At 38.0% G+C, this 12,469-nt stretch overlaps 1 pseudogene; it reads right to left on the reverse strand.

Moving 5' to 3' along the window:
- The window catches only part of LOC147724544 (uncharacterized), a 60,214-nt pseudogene extending 49,704 nt beyond the window's left edge, over nucleotides 1-10,510 (reverse strand).
- Nucleotides 10,511-12,469: the final 1,959 nt, after the last annotated feature.

Raw genomic sequence — 12,469 nt, forward strand, 5'->3', positions numbered from 1 at the left:
CGATGAACCTGTTAGTAGAAAAATAGGCGTAGGAAAATACCAGACCAGCTTTAATTTTCCTTCTCTCTTATTTTATTATCAACAGATTTCAGCATGTCTAAATATTATGGCATTTATTTAATTCTTTATTCAAGTAAAATTCTTAAACCTTTATTTCAACCAAATAATCATTCATTTAAGAGCTCAGAAATAGACATTTATTTAAAGTTCAGTTGGAAAGTTTAGCAAAGAACAGATAGTTCAAAATTTATTCTCTGCTAACATCCCTAGCTAACATCCTCATCTTATCTTAACAGTCCGCAAAGAAAACAAATAACTCCGAAAAATTTCTTACATCCAGGAATCGATCTTCAATCCGGCAGCATCTCCAGGGGAAATCGAAAGGAGCGATGCTTCTAAGCAAAATCAGGGGTTTTTATACACTAATTTCCTAACTTAATCTATCTAAAAAGTATCTAACATCACCAATTCGGGTCCTGATTGGACAAATTTGAGGTGGGTGAGCATTTCCTCACCATTACAACATCATTTTTTCAGTGATGCAGTAATTTTATAATACGTCTTTTGTTTTAGGACAGTCTTGGCCTAGTCACATCTGTGATTCGCAACGTCGAGAGCAATTCCCACGTTTAGAACATCTGAATGTCCACATCTTGGCACTCATCCTTGTTCACGGGACTTGGTAACCTTGAACTCCTCATCTGAGCACAGGCAGCTCAATCGCACTTGCAGGCTTTGGGCGCACATGCGCAGACTTATACTCGCTCGCAGTGAATCAGAGTGGCCATTTTCGTACTAGGCCTCAAAGGCCACTTTTGGAACTATCGTAGAAACAAACACAAATTCATGTTAAATATAGAACTAAAGCCCTTCTGTTTACCTCCCACCATACTAATGTTTCCCCATTAGTTATTACCTAGCAAATAAGCCACATATATGCGTTTATACTTACATATCCGATGATTTTCTAGCACAAAACATATACAATAAGCACACATATGCTGCGTGTTGGTAATATTTAAGCTGTGCATTAGTTCACATCACCATAACAATACATATTAATTAATTATTTCGCTTCATGCAGGCAAATTAGTTTTCCCACGTGTGTTTCATGTATGAAAATTATTCTAAGGTTGGTTATTCCAGGACATCACACCATTAGTAAGATTAACGTTATGGAACATTGACTTTACGAGGGGCATACAAAATTTTGCTTTGCCACCTCGCTCCATCAATTCCCTCATCTGGTGATTCTATCACCAAATATCCCTCAAAATTTTGTAAAATTTAATAGAACCTGTTTCAAATTCTTTATATTAGTACAGTCTATACTCTAGTATCCTTCTCTCTAGTGTCTTTGAAAATCTTTTCTCTTATGTCTTCCATTTCTATTTCATTTCTTTCTCTTTCCCTTGCTTTTCGTTCTTGAATTGTCTTGCTTACTGCTTTTCTAAAATCTCTTCTACTTTTGCATATACAACATAATCTTATCAAGAAAATCAGTATCACTAAAATTGTTATTGGAATTATTATTTTACCTATAATTGAATTACGTATTTCTTGAAAACAATGCTTAACTGCTATAAAACTTTTACCTAATCTATCAAGAACACCTTCAACCTCCAGTGGTTCCATTTCTTTGTGTAAATCTGTAATATTTGTAATATACTTTTCAAGATTTCTACTTTTGTCTGGGATATAAGTACAACAATGTTGCACCTTTAAAGTTCCACAGCCTCATCCCTCTTTTGCTAAAATTATATCAAGGGCAAGTCGATTTTGCATAACCATAGCCCTCATAGCAATCATTTCAGTATTAACCATCAGGAAACCTCCTGCAGTATCTGTTGACAATCTGTCAACTATTGTGGACAATTTTTGGATTCTATTTGCATTAAATGAAATTCAGACTGCTGGTATCAGTGCTCCAAAATCATCACCTATTATTTCCATCACACTCTCTCTTCTTTTCCGACTTAAAACTTTACCTATCTCATGCTTTCCATTAGTACCTCTATCTACATGAAAGATTTTCGGAAAGACAAAACCCACATAACAGGTCCCATACCAATGATCTGGGAGCCTATAGTAAGCTTTGTTCCCACAAATGAAGTATATAACAGGAAAAACAGGATCATTTCCTCCTTTAAATCCCCAACCCCCTAGGATTCTATAAGTATCTTTATATTGACTTGCACCCACAAAATAATTGTCATACAAAGTATTTTCTCTTCTAATACAAAATTTCCCTTCCATAGGAGTATCAATGCTTATTGCCACATTTACATTCCTGTCATCAATATTTTCATCATTAAAGGACCAATATTTTGATTTCTCATGATTTACTTTCTCATTTCTTTTATAAGCAACTCTATATTCTTCAACCATATTTAAAAAAGTAGTTTCTTCAATTCTCATTTTACAGGTTAGATTGTTATTAAAAGCAAAATCATGGGTCAATTCATCTACTTCTAGGAAATATTCTCCCATCGATTTTGCAGGTTTCTTTTTGTTTAAGGCACCATCAACTTTTAACTTAGCAAAAATCTCATCCACATTTGAATAATGATATTCCAATTTCCCTGTCTGATAAAATAAACTTGCAATTACACTACAAGTCACCCCATATGTAAGTGGAAGATGGTGATACGTCACCCCTTCTGACACTGATGCGGGCAATTTTACACAAACATAACAGTCATCAACATTCATTGTTTTAACATACTCAAGCAAGAGTTTTGAAAAAGTATTTTTTGTAAAATCGCTAATGGACCTATCTTGATACACTTCTGGTTTATACACATTGGTCCCATGAACCTCTGCTTTCTCACTCAGCTTATTTAAACTCACATTTAGTTTTAATTTTGCTACACTATCTTGAAAAGGAACAACAATAGCTAAAATCACCCATAATATTATCAAAGTCCCATGCAAATAGAACAACATCTGCACCATTTTTTAAAAATAGAACATTTTCAGCCCGATCCATCAAGCGAAATTGCGCTCGCAAAGGGCCAGATTCTGAGAATCTGGCCCTTTGCAAGTGCAATTTTTGCATTTGGGATTCATCATCCCAAATGCGATAAAATCGCTATTAGCGAAATCGCATATTTGCATGGAATTGGATTTAAGGAATCTCTAATAGAGATTCCTTAAATGCAATTCATCAACCAATTTGAAATTGCGAATTCGCAATATTTGGTCGCAATTTACCACGAAGTCTGACTTCGTGGTAAATTGTGAAAAAAGAGTAAAAAGCACTTTAGTGCATTTTTTTCTTTTGCATGTTACACACACACATGTCCTTTGGACATGTGTGTGCGCAACACCTGTTTAAATTTGCATTTAAGGGGTGCTACAGGGTGTCCTTTGGACACCCCTGGCACCCTTTAAATTGCTATCTTATTTGTGATTAGAAAATTGCTAATCGCAAATAAGGAATACTCCCCATTCATTCCTATGGGCCTTTTTGCCCATAGGAATGAATGGGGAGTTATTCCTTATTGGCGATTAGCAATTTGCTAATCGCAAATAAGGAATGTGTAGGAATCGCATTTTATTTTGCGATTCCTACATGAATCCCGTTTTGCGAGTCTGTAATAGCGATTCCTTATGAATCGCTATTAAAGTCTCGCAAAATGGGTCTTTGATGAATCTGGCTGTTTGTCTTATGGTTATTAGTAGGCATTTTCCCTAACACAATTTCTTCGACCTAGTGTCACCTATAAGTTACACAATAATGGTTTACTAACAGAATGTCTTCGACCTTGTGTCAATTCTATTCTAGACTATATTATAAATGGATTTTCTAACAAGTTTTCTTCGACATTATGTCAACTCCGACCTCTCCTATATTTACAATATCCGTCTCACAGGACTTCAGGCTTTTTACTTAATATCATATATTTCTTGAGCACCCAACAATTTTCTTTAAATTGACTTCTTTTACTCACTTTTTCCCATCACTTTTGGGCAGTACAAGTTCTCTTGGCTACTATTGACCTCACCAATAGGCGGTAGGACTATATAAGCCCACTCTGGTGACTTGTACTTCTGATTTGGTCGTCCTACTCTTTTTGGCCTTTGAACAACTTCTATTTTCTTTCCCAGTGATTGTTTTTGACTAGTTATCTCATGTACTTGCTCTTCTGGTTCTTTTGCTTTGTTTACAGTTTAAATCTCTGTCCATCATTTTCTTTAGGCCAATTATCTCCTTTACAGACTTTCTTAGTCTTTGGCTCTATTGTGTTATGCTCCACTCTCCAAGCTCTTTTCCTTGGGCTTTTTCTTAATGGAGTTTCATCTGCACTGTCATCAGTTTCACTTTCAGTATCCTCAACTGTATCGTTGATTATGATTTCCACAATGTCTTTATCTTCTTCAGGTTCAGCTTTCTTTTCTGTTACTCTGTTAGGAACACCTTCATAACTGGTACTCGGAATCTCATCCTTATCGTGAGTTATTTCATCTTCCCCAGTCTCAGGATTTCCGTACCTGCTTTCAGAGTTTCTAGACTGCTCTTCAGTTTTCTCCTCTTCTACGACCTTATCTTCACTTTCCTTTGCGTCTTTACTGGTGTCAGTTTTTACCAATTCTCAATCTTTAAGTTGATCTTCAGAATCTGGTATCTCCTCAATCTCTTTGTCACCTTTAGTTTCAGATGCAGAACTGTCTTCTGATACTTCCAGATGTCGACGTTCCTGTAGATCTTCAGTATCTGGAGTTCTTTCTGGCTCAGCTTCAGAGTCAGAGTCAGAGTCAGTTGTACTTTCACCGTCGTATGGGTGCACAGGTGCAGGCACACAAATGGTGTGGCTAGCATGCACCCACCTTTTCAGTCCAGCACACTTAACTGCTGTGGTGCTGACCAAGATGACTTGATGTGGTTTCTGCCACCGAGGTACCAGGCAGTTTCTTCTGCGATGTACTTTTACTCGAACCCAGTCTCCAGGGACTAGATCATGAGCTGAATTTTTCTCTTTGGGATTTGACTCAGTTCCCACCTGGTGGAGCACAGAAGTTACTACATCAGATAGATTTTTGCAGTATTCCAATATGATGTCATCATTTATTGTCAACAACTTATTAACAGGTACATAGGCTTGCCTCATTACTCTTCCCATCAAAATTTCATGTGGACTTAATCCAGTTTTCCTGTCAGGAATGCTTCTCAAGGTCATCAATACAAGTGGTAGGGCATCCGGCCACTTGAGTCCTGTTGCTAAACACATTTTTGCAATCCTGTTCTTAATTGTTCCATTCACCTGTTCAACTACCCCTGAAGCCTCAGGTCTATCAGCACAATGTAGCCTCTGGCGAATGTCTAGAGCTTCAAAGATCATTTGTATCAATTCGTTTTGGAAATGGGGTCCGCAATCCTACTCAATGGACACCGGAAATCCAAACCGCGGTATTATCTCTCGTAAAAACATTTTTGCAACAGTCAATCCATCATTCCTCCTCGTGGGGAAAGCCTCCACCCATCGAGAGAACAAACAGATTATCACAAGAATGTACCTAAGTCTGTTACATGGGGGCAATGCCACAAAATCCATCTGAACCCTTGTAAATGGACCTCCCTCCTGTCCTATGGTTCCCAGGCTCACAACAGTTTTCCTGTTTGGATTGAATTGCTGGCATACCAGACATCTTTGACATAAACTCTCGGCAATCATTCTAAATTTGGGATTATACCAAGTCTGTCTAAAAAGAAGGATCAAAGCATCTCTTCCAATATGGGCTTGACCATGGTACATTCGGACCATGTCTGAACTCATGCTATCAGGCATTACTGCGATACAAAAAGGGATGATGGACGGAGCGTTTGAGCCAATCAAACACTCACCCCCAGTCAACTGATCTGGGTTTAATCCATCACCATTCAGGCTTTACTGGTCTTTCATCTTTGTAAACCCAGATTTCATCTTCTTCTCTCTGTCTACATCCTGCTTTTAACCAAATATTATTTTCTTCAACTTCTGCTTCTTCCTGCATCTGTTTCACTTCCTGCCGTGTCTCAACTACAGTGGTTAGCTTTAAAGGACTTGGAACATGTTCTTTTTGTTTTTCCTTGTTAATTGAAATTTCATTTCTGGCACAATGTTTGGCAATTGCATCTGCGTAATTTTTTCCACAAGTGATGTAATCCTTGTTTCTTTTATGAGCTGAACATTTTACCACAGCTATCCTTTCAGGAAGGTGAATTGCATCTATTAACATTTTTACAAAATCAGCATTTTTTATTGGTGTTCCTGCAGAGGTCAATAACCTCTTTGGGACCAAAGCTGTCCAAAATCATGAACAACTCAGTAGCCATACTGACTATCGGTCACTTTGGTTACTTTCACCTCTTTTCCCAATTCACATGCTCTTATCAAAGCAATCAGCTCCACTACTTAAGCAGAACGAATTCCTTTCAAACAAGATGCTTCCAGCACTTCTGCCACAGTGCAAACAGCATAAGCTGCACTTAGAACTCGCCTTTCTGTTTTTAAACATGATCCATCCACAAACATCACATAATCCGATTCAGGCAAAGGTTGGTCTCTGATATCAGGTCTCGGTTTTGTGCAATATTCAAGAACCTCCAAACATTTATGATCAAGTTCTCCTCTCACCTCTGCTTCAATGGTATCAGGTAGTAATGTGGAAGGATTGACATTCACACATCTGGCAATTGTCACTTTTCAGCTCCTAAAATCACTTTTTTTGTAATGGGTCAAGCTGCTATTGGTCATGTACTGAGTTTTGGCTCTAGTGAGGAGAATCTCCACAGAATGAGGTACATATACCCTCACAGGAAATCCCATCACTATTCCTTCGCTTTGCTCCAGACTTACACTGGTAGCTGCTACTGCTTTGAGACATCCTGGCAAAGCCTTTGCAACAGGGTCCAAAACAGCTGAGAAATACGCAATTGGTTTTCTCATTTTTCCATGTCTCTGAATTAATACTGACAATGCACATCCTTCTCGCTCACTGCAATATAATTCAAATTCTTTTTCATAATCAGGCATCCCTAATGCTGGTGCTTCACACAATTTTGTTTTCAACTGTTCAAATGGTTCCATTTCAGTTTTAGTCAGAACTATTGGGTCTCTGATATCTGCTTTTAGATTTAACAGGCTTTCCCTCCTTGCTTGAGAGTATTTTAGACTGTATATTTCCAGTTTCTATGTAAATTGTTGCCTAAAGAATATGCCAATATTGATGTATTATTTTTACTGTTTTTAATGTACATGTATTGCTTTTTATGATATTAATATATATCGAAATAAAGCTATTTACAACATTAAAAAAAAGATATCTGCTTTTGTCAATCTCTGTAAGGGTTTTGCAATCAACGAGAATCCACTAATCCACTGTCTTCAATAACCTACCATTCCCAAGAACATTCTCACCTGTCTTTGAGTCTTAGATGGCTGCATTCCTTGTATCATTCTGATTCTTTCTGTTGTGACTTGTCTGATTCCTTTAGCAATCTTATGACCTAAGTATTGTACTTTTTTTTGACAAAACTGTAACTTTGATGTAGACACTTTATGTCCCTCTTCTGCCAAATGATTCAGCAATGCTACTGTGTCAGTTATACATGCATCCTTTGTTTTTGATGCAATCAAAAGATCATCTATGTATTGTACCAATACAGACTCTCCAGGCATGCTTAAGCTTTCTAATGATTTCTTTAGCAGCTGATTAGATTAAAAATTGATGGATTCTCAGTATACCCTTGTGGAATTCTACACCATGCTAAGATACGATTCTGGAATCGAAATGCAAAAATTGGCTGGCTTTCTGGATGCAATGGAAAAGTAAGGAACGCATTGCACAAATCAATCACCGTGTACCATTCCGCATCATGGGGAATTTGGTACAAAATCACTGTTGGATTTGGAACAAGCGGACAACATGGGACAACAATTTTATTAACCTTTCTAAGGTCCTGTACAATTCTAAATGTTCCATTAGGCTTTTTCAATCCCATGATCAGCAAATTACAGGGACTGCTTTCTATTTCTCTCAGTATTCCCTGCTCAATCATTTTGTCAATCACTGGTATTATTCCTTCAATCACTTCTGCTGTCATTTTATACTGCGGAATATTTGGGTAACTTGCACCTTCTTTTATTGTGATTTTACAGGATCAACACCTTTCATTAATCCTATATCGTGTCCAGTGAAATCCCATACTTCTTCTTTCACTACCTCTTTTAGTTTTAAAGGAATCGTTTCTCGATCAAAAACAGGAAACAACTTTCTCTGTTCTGCCTCAATCATTAGCATTGTCATTTTATGCAAGCTGTCTTCATCTGGGGTCTGCAGTTCTATGCCATCTGGTGAACAATATATGGCACAGTTCATCTTACATAGAATATCCCTACCTAACAGATTTACAGGGCTGCTATCACATACTACAAATCGATGCATGTCTTTAAAATTTCCAATTTCTACTTCTACTGGCTGTGTTAGAGAAGTTTTAATCTGTCAATTCGCTACACCTACAACTTGAATGTGTTCTCCCGAGAGAGGAAGGTTTTGAATTTCCACTGATCTGGCAGTAGAACGGTTAGCTCCAGTGTCCGCTAAGAAAGTTATTTCTACATAATTTACTTTTCCGTTGACAAATGGACCAGACTGATCTACCTCAAGAGTGGCTCCAAGCACACACTCTTCTTCCTCTCTCGGGCACCGTCAGAAACCTTCCTCCGACTCACCCCCAACTTCCTCTTGCAACCAATACTGCGAACTCGCACTCACTCTAGGTGCTCTTTTTACCTGTTCACCTCCGCAGAATCCTGTCTCTGCACTGAATTTTTGCTGATTTACACTGTATGGGAGTGGCGGCTGGGGTACCTGACTGTGCTGAGTATCTATTTGCTGCGGCTGCTTTTGTTTTACCTCAGTCTGCACCTGTGGATTTAATGGAGCATTTTCTACATTAACTCTTGGCGGACATTTACACTCACTGCCCTAACTTGCCGCAATTGAAACAGGGGAATTTCTTCTTCAATTCCTCCTTATTCCCTACTACTTTAGGTTTGCCTTTATAATTTGCTTGATTCCCTATATTTTTACTTTCCAATTGTGCTACTTGCTGTTCTGCTACTTTCACTTGTGCCCACATGGCTTTCTCTTTCAGCTTCTGTTTTGCATCAATCTCTTCACTGCAATATTTTGCCCTTCTTAATACTTCATCCACACTACACGACTGCCAACCTAGCAAATGATTACGTATCATTTCTCCAATCTCCGGTCTCAATCCATACACAAATCTGTAAATAAAGTGGCTCATATCCTTTTCACTTAACTCTTCATAGCCACTGTATTGCTTGAATACTAGCAACAATCTTTCATAAAATGAATGTACAGATTCCTTCGGTTCTTGAGTAGTTCTGTCTATTTTTACTCTATCAATTTCTTTTGGAGGTGTTTTATTTTTCAGCCATACTATCACTTGATCATATTTTTGCATCACATCAGGAGAAGGAGCACCTGTCACTTTATCTCGTTGAAACTCTTCTCTTGGCCAATTTACAGCTATTTTGCATTCTGCCACAACTATGTCAAACAATCCATCCAGATCTATCCATAAAACTTTTGACACTTTTACAAATCTGTCTACCTGTCGATACCATTCCACTGGTTTCTCTTTCAATCTAGGGAAATCATTTGTGAATGACAATATGTCTTGTCTAGTCCAAGGAACATGCACATATCCTCCTCCAGGTATCTCTCTCATGGGAAACTCAGTTGCTACTGCTTCTTTTTCCCTAGCTGGAAAAGCTAATGTGGATTTATCACTACTTTCCTCTTTCTTCTTTGCCCATTTAATTCTCCATTTGCTCACATCTCCCCATTTGCGCAATAGCACAATTAACTCTTTTATTTGAACTATCCTCCCAGCAGTATTCATATTCTCAATGTCTTTTTCCTCAAAATCCACTCTGTATGATTTCTGCAATGATTTAAATTTTGAAAATTCCACTCCTAGTTCAGTTGCTAATTCTTCCAACTGATCATACACCATTTTGGCTTTCCATGTTATACTTTTACACATAAACATAAGTTCATCATCCTGATATGTTTTTAGTCTGTCTGCTCCAATAGTTCCAATAATTATTTCTTACATATCTACTTTTAGTTTTGCTACATCCAGTACTTTTGGTTTATTCTCTTTTAATTTTAAAGTGTTAATCCAATCACTCAATTCCCTATCTGACGGTCCTACAGGAGTTTGTGTTAAGTCTATTTTGTCTAGACTTTTCTCTGGCGTTGCTGAGTCAGATTCTGCTCCAGTTGGATATCTGTACATTGAACTTTGGTTAAAAGTCAATTTAGGTGGATTTAAATTAGTATTTCGCTTAATTTCTGACAAATCAGGATAAATATTTTCTTTTTCTTTCTGCAAAGCTTGTTGCAATGGAATTGTTAAACTTGTCTCCTTTATTCTTTGATTTTCAAATACTGGTACTACAGGTTCTATCGTTACAGGGACAGTTACTGCTTCCATATTTTTAGTAAGGTTCTGAATTAGTTCATGTGCAGAACATTCATAATCAGAAATATTAGGTTGCACATCACTTCGGTTTTCACTATTTCGCACGCCTTTATGTGAATCATTCATTTGTACAGGAGTACCTGTAATTCTAGCTTCTGCAATTGGAGTACTTGGAATATATCTTGTTTCTACTCTCTCAGGAAATTCTCGGAAATTTGATGATTGTCTCTGGGTTTCACTAATTCTTTCATCTGCTACTGGGGATTCGGAGTAGTCCATGAGAGAACTTGGCTGATATGGTGGCGGTCTCCTATTGAATATTTCTTCTAATACCACATCTTCCAATTCACTATCACCATAATTTTGGTTCACTATATCCACATTATTTTTCTTTTCTGTGAATTTCCGTCCTTAATATCCACCTACCAATCTAACTAGATACATACCCTCGAACATACTACCGTCTCTCCATCTACGCATTCTGGTCTCATGTGTTTCACCCCATAAGTTTCAACCTCTACCTTTCGGTCTGATATGTCTACAAAGCCTTTCGCTCTCAAGCTCGTGCATCTCATCCTCCCATTCAACCAAAGCCTCAAACTGAGTCGGTCTAGGTCTCGGCTCAAGTTTCATCATCTTGTCTCTCAAATTTCTCAGAACCGCCAAATCAAACGACCCTTCCTCAGGAAAAACTAACACACCATCATCCTGAGTATATCTTGCCCAATTATCTAACCAAATGCACGTATGATAACCATATTTTGATGACATGTAAGAAGCGGGCGTCTTTGGTGGAGGAAGTAATTTTCCTTCTCTGGTCACTATTTCCTTGTCTTTTGAAAATAATTTTTTTAATTTCTTAAACCATGAAGGTTTCTTCTTCTCTTCTTCGTAATAGTAAGACATTTTTCTGATAATGCTCTGTCTTTCAAAAGATCGCGCACTTCCCTGTTTGCTGTTTCCGTACACCAACCTATAGCAGCACGGTTCACACATTGTTCCAATTAGAACACAATACGTTTTTCTAAGTGTTTAACCAATCACTCTGCTGGTTTTCTGTGATTAACCTATCAGCTCCTACTCTGACTTGTTCATGAGGACCAATCCCAGCGTGACACTTTTGACGTCACCAGCGCTCCGGCTTCTGCAGCGCCGGCTGACCCCTCCTTTACAGGGTTTTTTTTCAAGAAGCCGTATTTACAAGATATTTTATAAAATCAGTTAGTAACTTACACGAAACATCTCCACTTATTCTGTTTCGCTAATAAAGTGATAGAATCTTCTCAATCACACAAGTATTCTGTAGCCGGAGTAGACAACGCTTATCTCCTCAGAATTTTTAAACTCGTTGATAAAGTAGCACTACCCTCTACCTTACCCTTCTATCAGGCAATAACGAACTTGTTTCTCTAGGACGCACATACAGAGATCTTTTTCACCTCCTTAGAGATAATCCCAGAGTTTCACTTGAACGCATATTGCAATTTCATTTACACGCTTTCATACAGAAAACCCTATTCATATACACATGAACTCTGTATCTCCAGTAGGCAGCACTTCCGTCTAACCCACCACAGAATTCCTCTTTCGTTAGTAAAGTAGACACCTACTGCTTATCCTTCTATCAAGCTGGGGTTGAGTCCTACTACTCTCCTCAGCGATAAGTTTTAGTCAGAATACGCAATGATCCCTATACTTGAAAGTCGAGATTTCATAGACTGCCCTCACTATACATTTATCCTTTCACTTCTAAGGTCCCTATCAGTGATATACGGCGATGCCACCGCAGTATACGACGATACTCGTTTTTGAAACAGACCAGTGCGCTGTGCGACTTCACTTGTCACATTACCTTTGCCTGCAGACAAAGTTTCCTGGCTTCACGCAATACTCGGAAGCCTTTTCCAGACTACATATAACATAATACGGACTCAACAGATGTTAGTCATAATTCTGTACATCGAATCCTAG

The sequence above is a fragment of the Lissotriton vulgaris genome, chromosome 4_1 (genome assembly GCF_964263255.1).
Source record: "Lissotriton vulgaris chromosome 4_1, aLisVul1.2, whole genome shotgun sequence".
In the NCBI taxonomy this organism is placed as follows: domain Eukaryota; kingdom Metazoa; phylum Chordata; class Amphibia; order Caudata; family Salamandridae; genus Lissotriton; species Lissotriton vulgaris.